The sequence below is a fragment of the Eurosta solidaginis genome, chromosome 2, assembly GCF_040869045.1.
Source record: "Eurosta solidaginis isolate ZX-2024a chromosome 2, ASM4086904v1, whole genome shotgun sequence".
Classification (NCBI taxonomy): domain Eukaryota; kingdom Metazoa; phylum Arthropoda; class Insecta; order Diptera; family Tephritidae; genus Eurosta; species Eurosta solidaginis.
In genome coordinates, this window is record NC_090320.1 from 253,824,945 (window position 1) to 253,851,768 (window position 26,824).

Consider the following 26,824-nt stretch of genomic DNA (forward strand, 5'->3'; position numbering starts at 1 on the left):
GTTTTGCAAGCTGTAATTTGGCAGTCGTTGAAGATATCATGATGAAATTTGGCAGGAACGTTACTACTATTACTGTATATGTGCCAAATAAAAAGTAGCAAAATCGGATGAAGAACACGCCCACTTTAAAAAAAAAAAATTGTTTAAGTCAAATTTTAACAAAAAATTTAATATATTTACTGTATATAAGTAAATTAAGTCAAAATTCAACTCTAGTAATGATATGATGCAATAAAATACAAAAATAAAAGAAAAATTCAAAATGGGCGTGTCGCCGCCCATTTTCATTTAGTTTGTCTAGAATACTTTTAATGCCATAAGTCGAACAAAAATATACCAATCCTTCTCAAATTTGATAGGGGCATAGATTCTATGACGGCAACTGTTTTCTGTGAAAATGGGCGAAATCGGTGGAAGCCACGCCCAGTTTTTATTCACAGTCCACCGTCTGTCCTTCCGCTCGGCCGTTAACACGATAACTTGAGCAGAAACCGATGTATCTTTACTAAACTTAGTCCACGTACTTATCTGAATACACTTTATCTTGGTATAAAGCCGAAATCCGACTATAACCACGCCCACTTTATCGATATCGAAAATTACGAAAAATGAAAAAAATGCCATAATTCTATACCAAATACGAAAAAAGGGATGAAACGTGGTAATTGGATTGGTTTATTGACGCAAAATATAACTTAAAAAAAAAACTTTGTAAAATGGGTGCGACACCTACCATATTAAGTAAAAGAAAATGAAAAAGTTCTACAAGGCGAAATCAACAGCCCTTGGAATCTTAGCAGGAATACTGTTCGTGGTATTGCATATATAGATAAATTAGCAGTACCCTACAGATGATTTTCTGGATCACCCTGGTCCACATTTTGGTCGATATCGCGAAAACGCCTTCACCTATACATCTAAGGGCCACTCGATTTTAAAACCCTCATTAATACCTTTAATTTGATATCCATATCGTACAAACACATTCTCGAGTCACCCCTGGCCCACCCTAATGGCGATATCTCGAAAAGGCATCCACCTATAGACCTAATGCCCACTCCCTTTTAAAATGCTCAGTAATACCTTTCATTTGATTCCCATATCGTACAAACACATTCTAGAGTCACCCCTGGTCCACCTTTATGGCGATATCTCGAAACGGCGTCCACCTATGGAATTAAGGATCACTCTCTTTTAAAATACTCATTAACACCTTTAATTTGATACCCATATCGTACAAGCATTCTAGAGTCACCCCTGGCCCACCCTAATGGCGATATCTCGAAAAGACGTCCACCAATAGACCTAATGCCCACTCCTTCTTAATATGCTCAGTAACACCTTTCGTTTGATACCCATATCGTACAAACATTCTAGAGTCACCCTTGGTCCATCTTTATGGCGATATCTCGAAAAGGCGTGCACCTATAGAACTAAGGATTACTCCCTTTTAAAATACTCATTACCACCTTTCGTTTGATACCCATATCGTACAAACATTCTAGAGTCACCCCTGGCCCACCCTAATGGCGGTATCTCGAAAAGGCGTCCACCTATAGACCTAATGCCCACTCCTTCTTAAAATGCTCAGTAACACCTTTCGTTTGATACCCAAATCGTACAAACATTCTAGAGTCACCCTTGGTCCACCTTTATGGCGATATCTCGAAAAGGCGTCCACCTAAAGAACTAAGGATTACTCCCTTTTAAAATACTCATTACCACCTTTCGTTTGATACCCATATCGTACAAACATTCTAGAGTCACCCCTGGCCCACCCTAATGGCGATATCTCGAAAAGACGTCCACCTATAGACCAAATGCCCACTCCTTCTTAATATGCTCAGTAACACCTTTCGTTTGATACCCATATCGTACAAACATTCTAGAGTCACCCTTGGTCCACCTTTATGGCGATATCTCGAAAAGGCGTCCACCTATAGAACTAAGGATTACTCCCTTTTAAAATACTCATTACCACCTTTCGTTTGATGCCCATATCGTACAAACATTCTAGAGTCACCCCTGGCCCACCCTAATGGCGGTATCTCGAAAAGGCGTCCACCTATAGACCTAATGCCCACTCCTTCTTAAAATGCTCAGTAACACCTTTCGTTTGATACCCAAATCGTACAACCATTCTAGAGTCACCCCTGGTCCACCTTTATGGCGATATCTCGAAACGGCGTCCACCTATGGAATTAAGGATCACTCCCTTTTAAAATACTCATTAACACCTTTAATTTGATACCCATATCGCACAAACATTCTAGAGTCACCCCTGGCCCACCCTAATGGCGATATCTCGAAAAGACGTCCACCTATAGACCTAATGCCCACTCCTTCTTAATATGCTCAGTAACACCTTTCGTTTGATACCCATATCGTACAAACATTCTAGAGTCACCCTTGGTCCACCTTTATGGCGATATCTCGAAAAGGCGTCCACCTATAGAACTAAGGATTACTCCCTTTTAAAATACTCATTACCACCTTTCGTTTGATACCCATATCTTACAAACATTCTAGAGTCACCCCTGGCCCACCCTAATGGCGGTATCTCGAAAAGGCGTCCACCTATAGACCTAATGCCCACTCCCTCTTAAAATGCTCAGTAACACCTTTCATTTGATTCCCATATCGTACAAACATATTCTAGAGTCACCCCTGGTCCACCTTTATGGCGATTTCTCGAAAAGACGTTCACCTATAGAACTAAAGCCCATTCCCTTTTAAAATACTCATTACCACCTTTCATTTGATACCCATATCGTACAAACACATTCTAGAGTCACCCCTGGTCCACCTTTATGGCAATATCTCGAAACGGCGTCCAACTATGGAATTAAGGATCACTCCCTTTTAAAATACTCATTAACACCTTTCATTTGATACCCATATCGTACAAACATATTCTAGAGGCACCCCTGGTCCACCTTTATGGCGATATCCCTAAATGCCTTCCATCCATAGAACTATGGCCTACTCTCTCTTAAAATACTCTTTAATACCTTCCATTTGATACACATGTCATACAACCACATTCCAGGGTTACCCTAGGTTCATTTCCCTACATGGTGATTTTACTTATTTTGTCTCCATAGCTCTCAACTGAGTATGTAATGTTCGGTTACACCCGAACTTAACCTTCCTTACTTGTTTTTGTTTAAAAATATTGCAACAATTGCGTATTCAATCTTATTAATTTTCAATAAATCTCTCAGGAGTGGAGACTTCATAAACGCTTGGAAAGTAACTTCTATTACCCCGATATTCAAGAGTGGAAATACAAGCAATGTTGCTAACTACCGCCTTTTTTCTAAATTTTACACTGTCTGGAAATTGTTTGAAATTGTAGTTAAGGATAAAATATACTTCGCAGTAAAGACCTTGATTTCACCTAATAAGCATGTTTTCATGCCTGGAAGATCAACTGTAACTAATCTAAATTTATGAATTTTGCATTTCTTCATTTAACAGGAGAGCACAAGTATATACTATCTATACTGATTTTTCGAGGGCTTTTGGCAAAGTCAACCATTCAAGACTAATATCCAAACTTGCTGGATTGGGCTACCATTCTAGTATGCTGTCTTGGGTAGATGATATCTGTTCACGGTCGTTTACTGCCACCTCTGGTGTACACCAAGGGAGCGTGTTGGGACCCTTATTATTTGTTATCTTTATTAATGACATACGTCATTGTTTCAGTTATGCTGAATTCTTATTGTATGCTGATGACTTGAAGATTTTTGCATCAATCACGACTCAATCTGAGTCCACTATGCTCCAAGCGTAATGAACTGGTGTAGACAGAATCGTCTGCTTTTAAATATAAGTAAATGTTTTAGTATAACCTTTGCTAAAACTCAAAATGTTCTTCCTGTTTTTTATCATATTGGGGACTCTACGCTGAGGGTTGTTGATGAAATATCGATCTTGGTGTAGTTTTTGATGCGAAGTTTCTATTTCACAGTCTGATTAATTATGTCATTGCCAAGTCTTATTTCACACTCGCGTGCATTCGCCGTTTCAGTATGGACTTTAGCGACCCTTATACTTTAAAACTTTTTTTTACAACCCTAGTGTGGTCTAAACTAGAATATGCTGTTTTCATTTGGAGGCCGTACCATGCCTGCCATATAGACCGACTTGAGCGTATTCAAAAAATATTTTTGCGATTTGCCCCTCGGTCTTTGCCTTTTCACGATCCTCTTCTAACATACATTTCTAGGTTTCTTTTAATTTACCTGAAATCTTTAGTGAGTAGAGTTTATATGAGGTATATAATATATATACCACCGACCTCTATGATTTTTTCAGACAACAATATATGCTATACTAGCCTTTACCCGCGGCCTTGTCCGCAAGCAGAAAATGAAATATATGGGTTATTCACATTAGCCTGCTTATCGAGTTATCTGTTTAAAATTTTTTTTCTGTCTAATGCATTTTATTTTTGTAATTGAGTAATAAAAGAACTAAATGCGCTGATAACCTGATACGATCCCCAAATGATTCCGAATTTATCCAGAAAAAGCCACGAAATGACCCCGATGCTATCGCGGACGGATCCCGAAAACCATCCAGAAATGCCTCGGAAGGGTCTCCAAAAGTTCCCGGAATAGCCCCAAAAAAACGGATCTCAAAAACCATCCAGAAAATATCCAGGAAAGGTTCCTAAATTATCCCGACTTAGTCCAGAAAAAGTTCCGAAATGACCCCGAATGGATCCAAGTCGGATCGCGGAAACAATACAGAAATGATTCCGGAAGGGTGCCAAAATGATCCCGAAATAGTCCGGAAATGACCCCGATGGGATCCTGCAAGGATATAGAAATGATCCCGGAAGGGTCCCAAAATTATCCCAAAAAAGTAAACAAAAAATCTCGAAATGACTCCTACGGCATCCCGGACGGATCCAGAAATGACCTCGGAAGGGTCCTCAAATGATCCCAAAACGGTCCCGAAATAATACAGAAAAAGTCATGAAATGCCCCTAAAGGGTCCCCAAATAATCCCGAAATAGTCCCGAAAAAGTTCAGAAAGTACCCTGACGGGATCCCGGGCGAATCCTGAAAACCATCCAGAAATTGACAAAAGTTTGAATTGCTTCGGACTATTCAAAAACGAATAATGCGATTATGCAACTAGGTTATTATTACGTTCTACATACACATATTCTATTGAAGCTTTTAAGAAGTACATACTTTAAAGTAAAAGTACCCAAGGCTCTAGGTTGAAATTATCTGTATAAATTTTTTTTCGAAAAATGTTTAGCCAGTAATTATTGTATATCTTTGTCCAAAAATTTCATCAAAATCCGTGTAACCTTTCTGACGTGATTCCCGAAATGACCTTGACGGGATCCAGAAAATGATCCAGAAATGATCCTAGAATGAATACTCCCGAAAAAGTTCCGATATAATCATCACGGGAACCCGGAGGGATCCCGAAACTATCCAGAAATGATACCAGAAGGGTCCCCAAATAATCCCGAAAAAGTCCCTAAATGACCCTGACGGGATCCAGAAATGATACTGGAAGGATCCCCAAATGACCCCGAAATAATTTTGACGGGATCCCGGACGTATCCCGAAAATCATTCAGAAATTCCAAATATCTAAACATCCAAACTTTCGCATTTATAATATTAATAAGATTAAGATATTTTATTTATTATTTTATTAAGATAAGATTATTGCATGTCTCTTTCCTGACAATTTGTTAAAATCTAAGTCCTCAATACATAATGCTTCCAAAGACATTACTCTACTCAGCGCCACGTATGCTTGTCTCTCCTCGAACTCCAAAGTATTTTGATGTCACTTCTACCGGACTGTATGGAATATTCCAAATATGAGCCAAATCGGACCACAAATACGATTCTTGAAATATTTCGATCCAAGCGCCACCTATCGGACCTTTTTTCTTCTTATTATTGTATTGTCATCGGGTTCGAAACTATATTCTAAGTTTCAAGCTGGTAGCTTATCGGGAAGTTACTTAAATTTTAATTACAAAATTCGTAAACAACGGCCGGCCGGCCGCCACACAGAGTCAAGCTAAATAAACCCGTTCAAAAAATACAGTCATTGTAGACATATCAATTTGATAACACAATTCTACTGCGAAAATATACATACATATATATAAACAAACAATTACTATGAATTTTTTTTTTGAAAAAGCATAGCTAAATTTTTTGTCAAAGGCGCGTTCATTTCATTTCGCTGGTATATGCGTCAATTAATTCCGAAAACATGTTACACGTGTGGCTCTCTATATTTTGTTAAGTTTCTCCTGACTTTTTTCACTCCAATTTAAATGAATTTTGCTTTGCGTAGGTTTTCGCATTGTTGGAGATCACATATCTTCAATTATTTATATTTCTGCGGAAATATATTCAACCTTTTCATTTTTAAATACTACAAAATTTTTTTTAAACTATCAAATGCAACTCAGCTTTAAGTAGTCTTACGTACCAAAAATGCAACTCTACACCTGAGATTTGCATCAGGTGAGCGAGGCTGCTTGTAATGTTGACGTTTATCACTTAGTTGACACACTTAGTATGGTACACTATGTATCTCAGCTTCCATTTCGATTACGCCCTATTTGAGCATAAATTCAATATGCTTTGACGTAAGTTTGGTCGTTTATGACAAAAAAGCTCAAATGGGGCGTTTTGCACATTAACAATTCATCACTTGGTTTATAAAGTTTAGAGCTTTCTCATTAGTTATATTCGTATATACACCTGGAATTTCGGAGCCTCCACAACCGCTCCCAAATGATAACACCGCACGACGTTATCATCCCACAACGCCCGGTAATCCAGAATCACCTCAACATGCATCAAAATTATCAAGTCCAGCACAACTCATTGGTTTTGTTAAAGTTACTGCTCCTGCTGCATAAATGTCCATACAAATTGTCGTCGCCAGTAGGGGCATGGCAGTAGTCCGGAGTTCAGCTACATGATCCTTACGGTCTATACTTATTGAACGCCATCCACTGACTCGCAGTGGTGTGTTTGGTGTTAATTGACTACTGCAAAGTGGAATTATGCCTACTTTAGAACCCGGGATGAAGGGTGCATTCACTTTAATAGCACCTATATATATATTATTTGATTTGGTTCTATAACCAAGTGGAATAAATGTCTTATTCCCTATGCGACATTGTCGAGCTTCGAGTGCTCTGTTGGTTGCACCAGCTGTAACCGCGATTAATTTTGCTTTTTTCTTTGTCCGCCAATGCGCAGCTGCAATCACAATTTCCCTACTATTTAATAAACCAGCGCATTCAAGAATTCTTGTATCAAAAGGTCGGAAAGCAACCGTTTGGATTGAGCATATAACCTTAACATCTTTCAACATAAAAGCGGTCGACTTTCATTCCAAAATATTGTTTTAGTTTAACGAAGACGTCTGCAAATTTTGATCTACATTTAAAAAAAATGTTTTCCAGGGTCCTTGTAAAGTTTAAATTATGTAGGATTATACCTACTATTTTCTCCCATGAGTTACGTAATAATATCCACTTGGACTGCTTATGATTTTGAGGGCGGCATCCTTGGTAGAATAGTAACTGCCTAACGTGTCAAGGTATTTCTCTGGTAGTGCTCGGCAGGTATGAGTTCGAAGTCGCAATTCTATAGCTTGTGTGTTGGCAAGTGGTGCCCAAAAACCAAAGGCGCCCTTGGAAGCGATTAACAATAGGCCAGTGCTGTTGCCAACCATTATAACAGTATGACGAGAGTCATGAGTATTAAAAGACCATTAATAGCAACCGTAAATCGCCTTTGCGCGTGGCCAGTAAGGAGTCACAAATGATTTAAAGAAATTGCATCGGACCCGAGTATTAGGCGTTAGAATATCTCCATCGGTGAAACTACGCTTTGTACGAGACATACAGGCAACAGTACCATTTCGTTAGGCTGGGGTTAATTTCGAAGCCTCGCTGGAGTAAGTGAACTAAGCATAGTTCCTCCGTAAGAAGCTGCTCCTGAAACTTTTTTAACGATCCGCAAAATTTTGAGGAAAAAATCCCGGATCTTTGCGAAATGGCCAAAACGTTGGTTTCGTTAAATACATACATACAAACAAAACCTTTTCTTCTTGTATTTAAACAAGTGAACAAACTGTTTTTGTTCTAAAAAACTAACAATTTCAATATAACAAAGTATATTCTATCGAAATGAAATAAGCGTGTTTTGGGAAAAATATTTACTTATTCCTATTCAAAAGAAAAATTTCTTGTTATTGTTTGTTCTATTTATGATTGCATAACTGAACTGTAGTATTAAGACTGTGACTGTATTTTTAATGAATAAATAAAGAAAAGTGCACACACTTCTCTCATTAATTTCCTTATTTTTTTTTTTTTTTGTATATCCGGAACGTTCTCGAAAATGGCTAAACCCATTTGATTGAAATTTTGTAAATAGATAGTGTATCACATTCATAGACTTTCTATCTACGTGCTACCACTAAGGATGTTGGTTGCCACCTAGTTGGAATTAAAAAAAAAAAAAAAACAAGTAAGGACGGGACTGTCTTCAGCTGTGTCGAAGACTTCATGAATGGGACTGAACAATAATGTTATCCCATTCGTAATATCCATATAATCGACTGTATAAGATAAGAAATATATAGTGAACAGATGTACATATCTAAGCGATTTGTAACATAAATATAAAATAAACAAGTAAGGAAAGCTAAGTGCGGGTGTAACCGAACATTACATACTCAGCTGATAGCTTTGGAGACAAAATAAGGGAAACTACCATGTAGGAAAATGAACCAAGGGTAACGTTGGCATGTGTTTGTATGACATCGATATCAAATGGAAGGTATTAAAGAGTATTTTAAAGGTGGATGCCTTTTCGAGATATTGTAAAAGGGAGTGTGCCATAGTTCTTTAGCTGGACGTCTTTTGGAGATATCGCCATAAAGGTGGACCAGGGGTGACTCTATAATGTGTTTGTACAATATGGCTATCAAATTAAAGGTATTAATGATGGTTTTAAAAAGGTGACCCTTAGTTGAATATGTGAAGGTGTTTTCGAGATATCGGCCAAAATGTGGACCAGGGTGGGCAAGAACATCATATGTCGGGTATCGCTAATTTATTTATATATATGTAGGTTAGGTTGGGTTGAACTGGCCAGCCCAGAAGCTTCATAGGATTTAAGCCACTTGCTGCTTCTAAATCTGACAACTGTATCACTCCTAATAGCTGAAGTCTTAGCCTGGCACCCCAGGGCAAGAGCACAGAACGTGCTCGATCGTTTCCTCCTCCAGCCCGCACGTCCTACATCTGCTATCACTGACCAAGCCGAATTTAAAGGCATGTGACGCCAGAAGGCTATGTCCAGTCAGAATACCCGCAATGAGTCTACTGTTCGCTCTTTTTAATGATAGAAGCAACTTTGTGAATCTAAGGTTGTAAGACCTGCACATAATCTTCGACATTTTTCAACCACGCGCTTGAACCTACGCCTTTCCTGCTTGGTCGATCATGTGCACCTCCCACCTTCGCTTAATTTCGTCTAGTCTAATTGGGACATCTACGGATCAAGCTTCAAGAGATGCGGCCCTTTTTAGCTAGTTCGTCCGCTTTTCCATTCCCATCTATTCCCATATGCCCTGGAACCCAATATAGATGTATGCTTCTCCCTGTCGCGACTAACACGCCTTCAGATGTTGTGGTATGCGAGATTATTGCCTTAGTTGCTGCTCAACTGTCTAAATGAAAGTTAGCACGATTGCAGCCTGGGCTATTTTCTTCCAGGGTTTCTACTGCTTTGGTTAGGGCTACTATTTCCGCTTGGAAAACGCTACAGTAATCCGGCAGCTTGTAGGATCTGTTTATTTCCAGATCGGCACAGTATACCACAGACCCTACTCTTTCCACTACTTTGGAACCATCTATGTACACATGTATGGTCTAGTCCGCCATTTGAGCACCCTTGCGCAAACCGACCACCTCTATTGTGGCCTTAAGATCGCGTTGCATTTGCTAACGCTATGTTCTTTGCTACCAGGTTTACAGGTGGAATGTGCAGAATGGCTTACATTGCAGCTGTAGGGGTTGTTTTCAGGGCTCCCGTAACGCTAAGCATTGATAATCTGTATACCCCCTCTGATTTTTTGAAGTAGGTTGTTTTTTGTGTGGCTTTCCACCAAACAAGAACTCCGTAGTATAGGGTAGGGCTTACAGTCGCTCTAAAAACCCAATGAGAAAGACAGGGCGATAGGCCCCACGTACACCCCAGCATTCTTTTACATGCATTGAGGCCTTCTTGACCTTCTCCTCCACGTTGAGCTTCCATGACAACTTACTGTCTAGGATGATTCCTAGATATTTTGTGCAAGCTTTCTCCTGTAAGGTCACCCCTCCTAATTTAGGCCTGGTCCATTTTGGGACCTTGTACCTCTTTGTAAACAAGGCCATATCCGTCTTGTCCGCGTTGACTTTCAACCCGACATTTGATGCACAGATATGAATATCCCTAAACGCCGGATTAATCGAAGAGCTAACCGTTGGAAGGCACTTTCCACTTATGATAATTGCAAGGTCATCCGCGTAAGCCGTAAGTTTTACGAATCATCTGAGCAGTTGCTTGATGACCAGCGTCCACAGCAGAGGTGATAGAACCCCTCCTTGTGGGGTTCCCCTATCCGCTGATTTCGTGGCCTCGCACAATCCCCATTCTGATGTTATCTTCCTGCAATTTAATATGCAGCCGATCCATCTGGTTAAGGCTGGATGTACTTTAAGGTAATTAGGCCATCTATAATCGCCCATTTGGAAACATTATTGAATGCTCCGGCAAAGTCTAAGAAGACTCCTAGAGCATATTCCTTATATTTCAGGGCTTTCTCTACGCTTATTACCACCCTATGCGATGCGGTGTCTTCCGACTTTGGTGTACGCATCTTGTTTTGTTGAGACCAGCATTTCATCCACGTTGGAATTTATGTACATATCTATCAGCCTCTCAAAGTTTTTGAGCGGAAATGATGTTAAGCTAATGGGTATATAATGTTTGGCATACACGTGACCTATCTTTCCCGCCTTTGGTGGGAAAGCTACAAGAGCAGTTCTCCAAGAGTTCGGTACATGTTTCAGTCTTATGCATGCATCGAATATTATTTTAAGCTATCCCACGACCGCCCTACTTGAAACTTGAGGCATGGCCGGAAATATACCATCTGGACCCGAAGATTTAAACTTAGAAAACGCCCTCAGTGCCCATTCGATCTTGGTATCGCTCACTAAGTCCGGCAATACCCGTTCCGTGATCGAAGTGTGACTGCTGTCTGATGGCACCTCAAGGGATTCCTCACTATTACGTGACCATTCCCCGTTCTCTTTCTTTATTAGTCTCTCGACTATATTTCCCCTTGCTAGGACTTTTATCAACAGTGCTGTTTCACTGGAGCACTGTATGTCCGTACAGAAACTTTTCCTGGAAATTTCACGCTTGTTGTTTCTCAGTAAATCCCTGTACTCGTCCCGACACGCTTCGCTTTCCGCGGTCTTTGCTAGCTTAAATATTTCTTTTACCTGTCTTCTTAGAAGACTCTGCTCATAGCTCCACAATGGCGGCTTTGCTTTCCCTCTGAATCTTCTTAGAGGACAAGCTTTGTTTATGCAGTCATAAGCGTCCTTGTTCGGAATTCATTAGACTCCTCCAGTTCTTCCACATTGGCAAACTCTTTGGGTTGTCCCAGTTTCGTTTCTACCTGTTTCTGGAATTTAGTCCAGTTTGTTGACCTAGGGTTTCTAAAGGTTCCTGCCTTCCCTACCCTCTTTAGGGGGATGCTGAGCTGATATACACATGTTCGGAGAAGGATGGTCTATCAATAACCATCCAATCATACCTTGATATATCACGTTCGGAGCTCAGTGTAATATCCAAAACATTGCTGGATGTTAGACCAATGTATGTAGCGACATTTTTTCTGTTGGCTATCAGCAAATTGGTTTGCAGGATGTAACAAAATAGAGATTCGCCTCTCTCGTTCGTATTTGCTCCTCCCCACGCATTGTGGTGCGCATTAGCTTCCGCGCTGTTGGTCCTCTTCTAACACCTTCGTGGTGACGTCGGCTATCTCCACCTGTCTTTTTTCCCTTAGGCTTTCGAGGTTCTTTTCGACTTCGCCCACTTCCAGCGTGTTGGGATCTTCATCCTCGTGACTTCTTTTCCTGAGTCGCATATAAATTTTGCCTGTACCAAAGGACATTTTTCCAAGATGCGTGTACAATATATCCTCCACCTGCTTGTATATTTGGAAGATATAGAACTGACCTTCCTCCGTAGGCCGAGATACAGTAAGTACCTTCCAATCCTGTGTCGTTATGTTCGGATTCTGATTCTGCAGAAGTCGCAGTGTATCCTCCGACTTCATCACGCATGTTATCCATACCTTAGCTTTTGGTACCGTGGGGATTTGCGCTTTATCCACCACCTCATATCATGCGTTCGTGCCTTGTCTTTGGAGGTTTGGAAACACTTCCTCCAGCCACCGCAAGCTCGCGATGTTTTCGCACGCTATCATCTTCACACCATTATGCCATCCCCCCGAATCAAAGGTTGGAAAAGGGCTTACTTGGTTGTTCCCGCATCATCTTAAGAATTAAATTAATAATTCCCCTTTCTACAGATCTCCACCTTTCAGCAGTCATCTGTCCGAAAATACTGCTGCGGCCAACCAGCGCCACAGTCAGTGACTGCTTTGCCACATCACTCAGATTCTCGGGAAAAGCCGGAGTGTTAGTTTGAATTTTATTAGGCTTTGCTGGCCTAGTGTAGTTAGTCCAAGTAAAAACTCGTACTTTTTCTCCAATATCACCCTACGTTTCGCCAAGCTCCTTGGCATCCTCAGGGGTATAATCTTTATTTTAAACAAAAAATAACATAAAGGCAAAACAAAAACAAACAGTAAATCAATTTTTGGAAACACATAACCCACTATAGGAACATTGGTGTCAAACTTACATAAAAAGTATTAAATTAACGTGTAAACATCACACAACATCACACAACATAAAACAACAAACACTTAAAACTAAAAACATCCATCAGTACCATGGTCATGGGGTACTTTTGTCATACTAAAATGTCATAATCAAGCCAAACAGCTAGCAGCACCAAACTTGGTGTCTTCTTTTCTGTTCATCGTTCTCTTCCTTCTTTGTAATATGTTTAAACTTTCCAATGTGTATCTCGTCTTTTCTCTCTTCTCCACGTCTATAATTGTTACATTTTTTAGATCAGGTGTGTGTCCGTGTGGTATTGCGTTTTGAGCAAGTGTAGTGCTGGTCTTCTTCTTTTTTCTATCGGCGTCGTGCTCTGCCAATCGGGTTCCTAGTGCTCTTTTCGTTGATCCAACGTAGATTTTGTTGCCGTTCTCGTTGTCTCCACCTTTACATTGAATTTCGTAAACCACGTTGTTTTGTTGGTGTGGTTCTATACGGCACTTTGTACGTGTAAAAGTGGTAGAGAGTGTGAAGGAGCCTTAGTGTTAACTCCCTTTGGCACCTCCGAGAAAACCAAAGTCTTAGCTTTAACTCCCCTTAGCGACTCCGAGAAAGCCAGAGTCTTAGCGTTATCTCCCTTTGGCTTATCTACTAATTCCGTAGTTGGAACTTCCCTCTGACTCGCAGCTTTCGAGGTAGTTGCTACCTCGCTATTGGGGCCCATCTGTCTTACAGCTTTGGGCCTACTTGTCCTGTCTATGCGACTGCCCTGCCTCGCGGCTCTGGGACTGGTTCCTTTCTGCCTCTTGAAAGCAGGCTTGTCGCCTTCCGCCGAAAGTTGCCTCTTCATTCTGCCATTCGACGCTTTTCCTCCTCGTACCGGTTGCAGGGCCGAGGGTTTCAAGCAGCAAACCTTATGAACTGCCTTCGACCTACTTCTACGGCCTCATGGGCCCATTCCAAGTGCTCGATCTACACTTCTGTTGGGTCGACCACTGCTACCAAGCGTTGGTAAATTCTTAGTGCTGCACGGTACTGCGAGAGAGCTCTTTTACTTCCTCTGCTCCGTACCCTTCTCCACTCTTCTACTCCGTTTTCATTTGTGTGCTTTTCCAACATGGAGTTCATTGAATCAGCACTACTCTCGCTCCCCGAGTCCGACGCATCGCTTAATGCGTATTTGTCGTCCTTGGCTTGAGATTCAGTCCTCTTCTTATCATCGTCCTTATTACAATCAGGTAATGAGTCGTTCGTCTTGGTCGTACGACCACCTGCCTGACAAGGCGGGCTCTGCGGTTCAGTATTATATACGGCGAAAGAACCGTCAGCTACAGAAGCGCCCCTTACTGTGGTAAGGCCATCAATACTTCCCGAGGTGAACCGGTATTGGGAAGGCTCCGTTCGAATACAGCCGAGTTTATCCCCTGGCTGCAAATCGCCCAATAGGCACCGCCCACATAACACCGTGGATTAGGTGGTTGGCAGTTCTTGGTCATCGACATACCGCCGCCCTCCTATGATGCGAAACGGCGTAGATGCCAGTCCTAAACAGCTCCTCCTAACAGTCGGGCACTATGGAGATCGGCTAAGCCCTCACACCAACAACAAGGTGCCTACCTAGTGAGGGATTTATATATGTAATACCACGAACAGTATTCCTGCCATGATTCCAAGGGCTTTTGATTACGCCCTGCAGAACTTTTTCATTTTCTTCTACTTAATATGGTCGGAGTCACAATCATTTTACAAAGTTTTGTCTAAAGTTATATTTTGCGTCAAAGAACCAATCCAATCACCATGTTTCATCCCTTTATTGGTATTTGGTACAGATTTATGGCATTTTTTTAATTTTTCGAAATTTTCGATATCCAAAAAGTGGGCGTGGTCATAGTAGGATATCGCCCATATTTAATACCAAAATAAAGTGGGTTCAGATAAATACGTCAATTAAGTGTAGAAAAGATGTATCAATTTTTGCTCAAGTTATCGTGTTAACGGCCGAGCGGAAGCACAGACGGTCGACTGTGTATAAAAACTAGGCGTGGCTTCAACCGATTTCGCCCATTTTCACAGAAAACAGTTATCGCCAAAGAAGGGATACCCTTACCAAATTTAACAAGGATTGGTAAAGTTTTGTTCGACTTATGGTATTAAAAGTTTTCTAGGCAAATTAAAATTATATATAGAAGCCTGTATCTATTTCGATTAGTTTATACCGTTACGGGGTACCATTGAGCTCTGCGCAACTGAGTATGAAACAAGTAAGGAAGGCTAAGTTCGGGTGTAACCGAACATTACATACTCAGCTGAGAGCTATGGAGGCAAAATAAGGGAACATCACCAGGTAGGAAAATGAACCTCGGGTAACCCTGGAATGTGTTTTTATGACATGTGCATCAAATGAAAGGTATTAAAGAGTATTTTAAGACGGAGTAGGCCATAGTTCTATGGGTGGACGCTATTTAGGTATATCGCCATTAAGCTGCACCAGGGGTGACTCTAGATTTTGTTTATACGATATGGGTATCAAATGAACGGTGTTAATGGGTATTTTAAAAGGGCGTGGGCCCTAGTTCTCTAAGTGGACACCTCTTAGAGATATCGCCATAAAGGTGGACCAGGGGTGACTCTATAATTTGTTTGTAAGATATGGGTGTGAAATGAAAGGTGCTAATGAGTATTTTAAAAGGGCGTGGGCCTCAGTTCTATAGGTGGACGCCTTTTCGAGATATCGCCATAAAGGTGGAATAGGGGTGACTCTAGAATTTGTTTGTACGATATGGGTATCAAATGAAAAGTGTTAATGGGTAGTTTAAAAGGGAGTGGGCCTTAGTTCTTTAGGTGTACTCCTTTCGAGATATCGCCATAAAGGTGGACCTGGAGTGACCCTAGAATTTGTTTCTACGATAAGGGTATCAAAGGAAAGGTGTTAGTGAGTATTTTGAAAGGGAGTGGGCCTTAGTTCTATAGGTGGACGCCTTTTCGAGATATCGCCATAAAGGTGGACCAGGGATGACTCTATAATGTGTTTGTACGATATGGGTATCAAATTAAAGATATTAATGAGGGTTTTAAAAGGGAGTGGTAGTAGTTGTATAGGTGGTCGCCTTTTCGTGATATCGCCATAAAGGTGGACCAGGGGTGACTCTAGAATGCGTTTGTACAATATGGGTATCAAATGAAAGGTGTTAATGAGTATTTTAAAATGGAGTAATCCTTAGTTCCATAGGAGGACGCCGTTTCGAAATATTTCCATAAAGGTGGACCAGGGGTGACCCTAGAATTTGTTTGTACGATATAGGTATCAAATGAAAGGTGTTAATGAGTATTTTAAAAGGGAGTAATCCTTAGTTCCATAGGAGGACGCCGTTTCGAGATATTTCCATAAAGGTGGACCAGGGGTGACCCTAGAATTTGTTTGTACGATATAGGTATCAAAAGAAAGGTGTTAAAGAGTATTTTAAAAGGGAGTAATCCTTAGTTCCATAGGTGGACACCTTTTCGAGATATCGCCATAAAGGTGGACCCGGGGTGACTCTAGAATGCATTTGTACAATATGGGTATCAAACGAAAGGTGATAATGAGTATTTTAAAAGGGAGTGGGCTTAGGTCTATAGGTGGACGCCTTTTCGAGATATCGCCATAAAGGTGGACCAGGGATGACTCTATATTGTGTTTGTACGATATGGGTATCAAATTAAAGATATTAATGAGGGTTTTAAAAGGGAGAGGAGGTAGTTATATATGTGAAGGGGTTTTCGAGATATCGACCAAAATGTGGACCAGGGTGACCCAGACCATCATCTGTCGGGTACCGCTAATTTATTTATATATGTAATACCAAGAACAGTATTCCTGCCAAGATTCCAAGGCCTTTTGATTTCGCCCTGCAGAAGTTTTTCATTTTCTTCTACTTAATATGGTAGGTGTCACACCCATTTTACAAAGTTTTTTTCTAAAGTTATATTTTGCGTCAATAAACCAATCCAATTACCATGTTTCATCCCTTTTTTCGTATTTGGTATAGAATTATGGCATTTTTTTCATTTTTCGTAATTTTCGATATCGAAAAAGTGGGCGTGGTCATAGTCGGATTTCGGCCATTTTTATACCAATACAAAGTGAGTTCAGTTAAGTACGTGAACTGAGTTTAGTAAAGATATATCGATTTTTGCTCAAGTTACCATGTTAACGGCCATGTGGAAGGACAGACGGAAGACTGTGTATAAAAACTGGGCGTGGCTTCAACCGATTTCGCCCTTTTTCACAGAAAACAGTTACCGTCCTAGAATCTAAGTCCCCACCAAATTTTACAAGGATTGGTAAATTTTTGTTCGACTTATGGCATTAAAAGTATCCTAGACAAATTAAATGAAAAAGGGCGGTGCCACGTCCATTGTCCAAAATTTCACTAATTTTCTATTCTGCGTCATAATTTCAACTAACCTACCAAGCTTTATCGCTTTATCCGTCTTTGGTAATGGATTATCGCACTTTTGCGATTTTGCGAAATTTTCGATATCGAAAAAGTGGGCGTGGTTATAGTCCGATATCGTTCATTTTTAATAGCGATTTGAGGTGAGTGCCCAGGAACCCACTTAGCAAATTTCATCAAGATACCTCAAAATTTACTCAAGTTATCGTATTAACGGGCAGACGGACGGACGCACAGACGGACGGACATGGCTTAATCAAATTTTTTTTCGATACTGATGATTTTGATATATGGGAGTCTATATCTCTCTCGATTCCTTTATACCTGTACAACCAACCGTTATCCAATCAAAGTTAATATACTCTGTGGGCTCTGCTCAACTGAGTATAATTAGATAGGTAGTTTGTGTGAGGATGCAAAGTTTCACGTTTTTGGTGATCTGCATGTAAAAACTATGACCACGAATCACTTATTTCAACAATATATGACGAAAGCGTAAGTATTTGATGAAACTTGAAGCCTCTAGCCGTAAAAGAGGGGCTGCAATGATATACGGAAATATACATAGATTCGGAAAATGACACCCTATTAATTTTGGTCAATTGTCCCTGCCTCTTGAAGATGTCACTCGTAATATCATTGATAAACACCAAAAAGAGCAATGGACCAAGAATGCTACCTTGTGGGACACCCGATGTCGCAACATACCAATAAGAGGAAGCATTATCAACCATAACCACGCATAGTCTATGATATAAGTACGACGTCAGCATATTTAAAAATCCAGAATGAAAGCCAAAACAGTCATTTCATACTATATGGAAAATATATGTACCCAATCTTATTACGATCCCTTAATTTTTCTTCGAGTTATGGCTCCCGAAACAAAAAAATTGTTTGGTAATAAAAGGAGCGGTGTCACACCCATTTTCAAAAATTAAATTTTTTCCCTTTTCTTGTTATAATTTCACTTGCAAAAGGAAACACCATTGATATAAAGTTTTTTTTTCCAAAGATATAGCTCATTTTATTCGTCCACGACCCTTTTAGAAATCTTTTATATAAAAATAGGGGTGGTCCTGCACCAATTTTGTTAATTTTTCTTCGAAGCATTCTTCATAGTAAAGCCAACCTCTGTTGAATTTTGTTATGATAGATTTAGCGGTTTTCGATTTACGATTAATGATATTTGTAAAATTGATTTTATCAAAAGCGGGCGGTACCACGCCCATTTTCAAAAAAGCAATAGTCTTAATATCAGTTCAAAAATCAGGTTTTATGCGTTTTCCAAAATGATATATATGTAAAAGTGGGCGTGGTTACCATAAGATTTCCCTCATTTTTAAATGGGAGATGAGCGTTAAGGAACCCATATACCAAATTGTAACATTTTATTCTCAATATTTACTAAAGTTATCGTGTGCACCGACAGATAGACGGCCGGATGGGCGGACATGGCTAAATTAATTCCTTTTTCATCTTTAGCATTTTGATATGTGGATGTCTATATTTATTTCGATTCGTTTATGCCCGTTAGTTACCAAAATAAATACACTCTTTGTGAAAAAGCACGCTATAGTCAATATTGATATTGTGTAGCTTTAACTTAAATTTATGTTCACTTAAGTGTATTTTTCTTATATCAACTTCTCAAAATCTTATTTTTTATTTACACATTTCAAAACAGATAAAACTAGTTAAGTGTACCCATTGTAGTTTTCATTAAAATATTTGTACATTGCACACGTGTCAATTTAATAACACAACTGAACTTTGCAAATAGATAGATTGGTAACGGACGCGAAATTTGCACGCATTTCAACGTTCGTAAAGGCGAACATGAGCAACGGACTGACCAGATATTACAATATTTGAATCAACAATTGTGGGTACCTCAAAAATTTAAGTACATATATATGACCATATATATGATGGGGTTCGGACGCGAAAGAAATAAAAGTATTTTTTAACGCTTGTGAAAATATGCAAGACTTAAAGAAGCTAAGAGAGACTTCACATTCTTTAAATGAAAGACAGAAGGTGAAGTAAAGACCCAATGCCTGTATATTTTCGAAATATTAACTATCTCTTTAAAACCCTGGATATAAACTTTAGTACCGTTACGGACGCGGCAATTTTTCTCAGTGAATTACAATATATGATATTGAAAATATAATCTTTGCGAGACATCAAGTTTTAGATGTAGTAGAGTAAACAAAGTCTGCATACCTGGAATTTCGAATACGCACTCCAATTCCGGGCTAAGGCCCAAAACCACGTTTTCATAAGCGGAGACGTATACTGGTATATAACTCTCCCTCTATTTATTCTTCGATAAATTTTTAAGTCATTCAATAGAGTAGGTTAATGTGCTTTCTAACGATGTACAAATGTTAGTTTTATAGAAGAAATAGAACAAAAGTACAAAACTTTAAGAAGGCCATATATAATTTTACGTTCAAAAACTCACGAATATAATAAATCCATTGAAATTTGGATAAGATATTCCCATTTAACCATTTCAAGTTGATAAATATATATATATATATATATATATATATATTTTTCTTTTTTTCAAGCAGACGAGATTCACAAGCAGACGAGATTCACAAGCAAAATTCAAGCTAGTTTGTACTGCTTTCTTTTAAGTCTTTATATACTCTGTTGAGCAGAGCTCACAGAGTATAATGACTTTGATTGGATAACGGTTGGTTGTACAGGTATAAAGGAATCGAGATAGATTTAGAATTCCATATATCAAAATCATCAGTATCGAAAAAAAAATTTGATTGAGCCATGTCCGTCCGTCCGTTAACATGATAACTTGAGTAAATTTTGAGGTATCTTGATGAAATTTGGAATTTACGTTTCTGGGCACTCATGTCAGATCGCTATTTAAAATGAACAATATCAGACTATAACCACGCCCACTTTTTCGATACCGAAAATTTCGAAAAACCGAAAAAGTGCGATAATTCATTACCAAAGACGAATAAAGCGATGAAACTTGGTAGGTGAGTTGAACTTATAACGCAGAATAGAAAATTAGTAAAATTTTGGACAATGGGCGAGGCGCCGTCCACTTTTAAAAGAAGGTAATTTAAAAGTTTTGCAAGCTGTAATTTGGCAGTCGTTGAAGATATCATGATGAAATTCGGCAGGAACGTTACTCCTATTACTGTATGTATGCTTAATAAAAATTAGCAAAATCGGAGAACGACCGCGCCCACTAAAAAACAATTTTTTTTTAGTCAAATTTTAACAAAAAAAATTGTATATCTTTAGAGTACATAAGTAAATTATGTCCACATTCAATTCCACTAATGATATGGTGCAACAAAATGAAAAATAAAAGACAATTTCAAAATGGGCGTGGCGCCGCCCCTTTTCATTTAATTTGTCTAGGGTACTTTAAATGCTATAAGTCGCACAAAAATTTACCGATCCTTGTGAAATCTGGTAGGGGCTTAGACTCTAGGGCGATAACTGTTTTCTGTGAAAAGGGCGGAATCCGTTGAAGCCACAGTCGACCGTCTGTCCTTCCGCTCGACCGTTAACACGATAACTTGAGCAAAAATCGATATATCTTTACTAAACTTTGTTCACGTACTTACCCGAACTCACTTTGTATTGGTATAAAAAATGGCCAAAATCCAACTATGACCACGCCCACTTTTTCGATTTCGAAAATTACGCAAAATTAAAAAAAATGCCATAATTCTATACCAAATACGAAAAAAGGGATGAAACATGGTAATTGAATTGGTTTATTGACGCAAAATATAAATATAGAAAAAACTTTGTAAAATAGGTGTGACACCTACCATATTAAGTAGAAGAAAATGAAAAAGTTCTGCAAAATCAAAAGCCCTTGGAATCATGGAATGAATACTATCAGGGCCGCAGAGAGCCGAGTCGGGCCCCTGTGACAGCTCGCATTTACGGGCCACCTAAAAAATAAACTCAAACCGTTAAAAAAATAACATAACATACATAAATTTTTCAATTCACATTGTCAGTTTTATTTAATATAAAATAAGATTTACTGGAGCACTTACATAAATTAAATGTTACATTTCATTGTTTGATTTGCTTAAATTAACTTTTTCTAAATATGTACATTTTAAGAGCTTAAATCAGCCAAGGAAAATTTTCCGCGCTTTTTGGTCTGCGTATAAGGAAATTACCGATTCAAAACTAATGCTGCCAACAAGGCTGGGGGGCTACTCTGTATTGCGATTCGAAAACGAATTCGATGCGATTGTCAAATCCGAGTCGATAAGCAAATGGTACTCTGTATTGCTATAGCATTGCTAACAGTGTGAGGACCCCAAAACCGAGGGTTTTGTACCCTCACAACATATACCTATTTTTCATTTTCATGTTATACAAGAATTGAATTTAACTCTGAATTTAACATTTATACATTTTTATTACATGAATTATACCTTTATGAATTACACGTCAAAACAAATACATGCGGTCGCATATTGAATTATTATTTACTAAATTGAAGGATAAACCAGACTTGCGCACTTTTGCACGCAATCACAATATTTACATTTTTCGCCCACATAAGTTTCAAATATAGGTCACCCTAACATACACTAAAACATTTGGAAGGAAAATGGAAATGCACAAAAACATAAAATTATGCCGGTCAACCAACCCTTTGCGCATCCAATGCACTCAGCCACAAATACAACATACATAATAATTTGGATAAACAAAGATCAGCAGTAAAAGTCGCCAAACTAAGCGCTGCTACTAATTGGGACTTTTCTCTACATACTTACGTACAAGCATACGACACACCAACGCACGCCCTAAGCAGAAGCCGACAGCATCAAACGAGGCCAACGCACCATCAAAACCAAGTGACAGCGAACATACGCATAAACACAAATGATCGAATTCGATAGGTAAAGCAAAGACTGGAAAACACGGCAGGCATACAACAAGCGTACGTACGAGATTTGGCACATTGTTCGCTATGTATATTAGGGCTCCCTAAAATTGGGATATGAAATGCCGGGATAGCGAATCGCCATACATGATCGAAAATATGCATATATGTATATATACCGATGTACCACCATATGTATGATAATGGAAAGAGGGAAAACGCATGTTAGCATGTAAGCGTATGTATGTACCAATAGAATACAGCGAAAGTAGCGTTAACTAGAATTCGATTTTTGCATTTCCAACTTTTATAATTGTTATTGTAAAATTACTGACTGCCTGCGTGCAGTCCCACATAATTTTATAACTGAGGAATTATTACAACGAATTGTTTTTAGGAAATAACTGTCCACCGGCGTAAAAAATCGTATATAAGGGCGGCAAATTAGCTTGTAAGATCAGAAGCTAGGAGATAGGCATACGAGTCAGTGGGCTTCTACCACTGACCAACACGACCTGAAGGTTTCTACTTCATTTCGTGAATTATTTTATATTCAGTAGGAGGTTTCTACTCCAACTGACGGAGAGCTAGCAGAGGGGTTCTACCTCAGCTACTCTTATTTAGACAGGGACAAAGAATAGGAGTAGCTCTTAAGGATATCGATCCCTTTTTAAATAAACTTTATAACGTTTTCAGAACTCCTTTGTCTATTTATTTGCATCGGAATAGGTTCCCCCACCAAATATAGGAACCCTGGACGGACTGGGCATACCTCAGCAGGAATTAGTCCGTCACATATGGCGCCCGAGCAGGCTTATAAATAAAATCACATATGGCCCCCGAGCAGGCTTATAAATAAAAACACATATGGCACCCAAGCAGACTTAAGAAAGACCAAGGAAATCAACAAGGCTTCACATAAAGGATATTCAAAGTAAGGTAACAGCGACATACGGAAATAAAGTCAAAACAACGATATACGATGCAACAGCCAGGCACATACGCAACCACTATGGACCGGGTAAGAAAATGGGGTTTGAAATACGACGGGGGCAAGGATCCTCTAGGGTTCATAGAACGCGTGGAAGAACTGGCAGAAGGATACGAAATAAACGTCAACTCGATACCACGAGCATTGCCGGAGCTACTCAAAGACAAAGCGTTGGTTTGGTACCGAAATAACAACCGGAGTTGGAAAGAGTGGGACTCATTCAAGAAAGATTTCCTAAAATTTTTCCTCAGCTCCAGATATTTTGAACAGTTGGACGACGAGATACGGGCACGCATGCAAAGACCAGGAGAGAAGTTCAAGGATTATGTGCTAGCACTACAAGGGCTGATGCGACATGCCGCCTACACCGAAGACAAAAAGCTAAACCGCATATACAGGAACTCCCGCAGAGAAATCCAGCTGTATGTTAAAAGAGGCGAGGTCAGCAGCCTGGAAGGATTGGTAAGTTTGGTAGAAGATTATGAAAATATTACCCCTGACAGAGGTCCGATGCGACCAACGGCAAGACCATTTGTACAAAGGCGCCCAGAAGAACGTTACCAATATATACAGGCAGAGGAGCGGGAACAGCAGACAGAGAAACAACCATCCCAGAAATCAGACCCGGCACCAAGATACATCGATACAAACACGGCGTGTAGACGATGCGGAGGAGGCGGCCATGTCGCATACGGTTGCCGTAGCCCTCGCATCGAATTCTGCTGGACATGCGGAAAAGTAGGCACACTCACACGAAACTGTTGTAGACGAACGCAGAGAAACGGCCCGAGGAGTGGGGTCTCCCCAAACGCAACCTCGGGAAAACTAAACACGTTAAGACATACAAAGGGCCGGATCTTGGCGAATATTACGGTGAATGGCGAAGAGGTAGTAGCAGCAATCGACACAGGGGCGACGCGGAGCTTTGTGAGTGGAACATTGGCAAGAAGGCTGAAGACAGGTATATTCAAGGCGATAGAAACACGAGTGATACTGGGAGATGGTAACCCGAAGACGATCATAGAAGCGGTAGATGTAGAAGTGAGAATGAGTAACCAAGTGCTGCGAAATGAAATGCTAATCCTACCAGGACTAGTCGACGAAGTGGTGCTTGGAACGGATTACCTAGCGAAGGTGAACATGGAGATGAGATGCGGAGAACAAACGCTAACCTTGAACACAAACAATCAGGAGGAGGATGCGGTCACTTGTACAACAATGGTCGAAAGTAGAAATGGAAGTAGTCACAAAGATAACAGCCTAAAAGTTGCGAACACAGACGAGTCGGTGAGTAAATTTCTCAACAAAGAATTACAGATGTTCCAGGAAATGTCAGGTGTATCCAACGTGGCCACGCACAAGATAGTGATGAGAGACGACCGCCCCATGAAACAAAGATATTACCCGAAGAATCCCAAGATGCAAGAGATTGTTAATAAGGAAATCGATGAGCTTATCGAGAAAGGTTGCATCGAACCTTCTAGAAGCCCGCACAGCGCACCAATAGTTTTGGCAAGGAAGAAAAATGGTAAATGGAGACTGTGCGTAGATTACCGCCAACTAAACGCAAGGTCAGTACCAGACACACACCCGTTACCCCGTATCCAACACATCCTGGATAGATTGAGAAGTGCTCGGTTTATCAGCAGCCTCGATTTAAAAAACGGATATTGGCAAATCCCCATGGAAGAAAACAGCAAACAATACACCGCATTCACTGTACCCGGACGTGGGCTATATCAATGGAAAGTAATGCCGTTCGGTCTGCACTCAGCCCCAGCAACTTTCCAGAGGGCACTCGATCACGTTATAGGACCAGAGTTGGAACCTTACGCATTCGCATATCTAGATGACATCATCATTACGAGCAAAACATTGGAAGAACACATAAAACACCTGGCGGAAGTATTTCAACGGCTGCGAAGAGCAAACCTTAAGATAAACTCGGAAAAATGTGAGTTTTTTAAGAAAAGTTTAAAGTATCTAGGTCATGTCGTTAGCGAGGAAGGCATTCACACGGACCCGGACAAGATAGCGGCCATCAACGAGTTGACACCGCCAAACAATTTACGCGAACTACGGAGATTCCTAGGAGTGGTATCGTGGTACAGGAGATTCGTCTCAGACTTTTCACAAGTTTCACACCCGTTGACGTCAATGCTAAAGAAAGGAAGGAAGTGGAAGTGGTCGGAAGAGCAGCAGTCGGCATTCGAAGCATTAAAAGCCGCACTCACCCAAGCACCTGTACTAGCTTGCCCAGATTTTTCGAAGAAGTTTTGCCTACAGACGGATGCAAGCGATTTTGGCCTCGGAGCAGTGCTCACCCAAGGATCAGGCAGCGAAGAACGAGTGATTGCTTACGCGAGTCGCCGACTTAACAAGGCAGAAACAAATTATTCCCCGACAGAGAAAGAATGTTTGGCAATAGTGTGGGCGATAAGGAAGATGAGACCCTACCTAGAGGGATACACGTTCACGGTAATCACAGACCACCTAGCTCTAAAATGGTTAAACGCAATAGACAGTCCGACGGGACGGATTGCTAGATGGGCACTAGAACTACAACAATACTCATTCGACGTACAGTACCGGAAAGGAAAGCTAAACGTGGTGGCAGATGCACTTTCGAGACAGCCGATGGACGAGCAACTAACTACGTTGACAGTAGAGCAAGGCAAAGACGAGTGCAAGTGGCTATAAGCGAAGATTACATAGGTAAGAAAGGCTCCGGAGAAATTCCCAGACTATGTGATCGAGGACGGAAAGCTCTACAGGAGAATAGAGAGTCAAGTTGATGGTGAAAACGCAGTACCCTGGAAGCTATGTGTACCGACCCCACAGAGACGCAGAGTGCTGGCGGAAATTCATGACACACCAAGCGCAGGACACATGGGCGTTCGAAAATCTATTGCACGAGCGACGACACGATATTACTGGCCCGGAATGTTCAGAGACGTAAGAAAGTACGTACAGCAATGCCATGGATGTCAGGTATACAAACCTAGTCAACAACAGGCCGCGGGTAAGATGTTAACTAAAATTCCAGAAGAACCGTGGGCAACAGTGTGTGCAGACTTTGTTGGTCCAATGCCACGCTCAAAACATGGTAATACAATGGCATTAGTTTTCGTTGGCAGATTTTCAAAATGGGTGGAGATAATGGCAATTAGAAAGGCAACAACAGAAAGCGTAGTACGAGGATTTAGAGAGAGAATTTTGGCACGATTTGGCATTCCAAAGGTATTAATCACAGACAACGGAGCGCAGCTCGTGAGCAAACGTTTTAAGAAGTATTTGGAGGAGCTTGGCGTAAAACACCAGCTGACAGCACCATACACACCGCAGGAGAATCCGACAGAAAGAGCGAACCGCAACATCAAGAGGATGATAGCACAGTTTTCAGGGATAGAGCAGAGAACATGGGACGAGCTTATACCAGAGATAACACTCGCATTAAACACAAGCGTATGCGAATCGACAGGGTATAGTCCAGCATAT

The 26,824-nt window shown here is 40.3% G+C and overlaps 1 protein-coding gene across 19 annotated transcripts in view; it reads left to right on the top strand.

Annotated features, from left to right (window-relative positions):
• kek2 (kekkon 2) overlaps positions 1–26,824 on the top strand; it is an 894,871-nt gene that overhangs the window by 461,992 nt on the left and 406,055 nt on the right. For 3 of the 19 annotated variants that reach the window (XR_010949841.1, XR_010949843.1, XR_010949837.1), the window contains one exon: positions 21,558–21,648. The exons of the other annotated variants lie outside the window; for them this stretch is intronic. The gene's annotated coding sequence lies outside the window, so the exon portion shown is untranslated. Of the gene's footprint in view, positions 1–21,557; positions 21,649–26,824 lie in introns of those variants that run through there. 19 annotated transcript variants of the gene reach the window in all.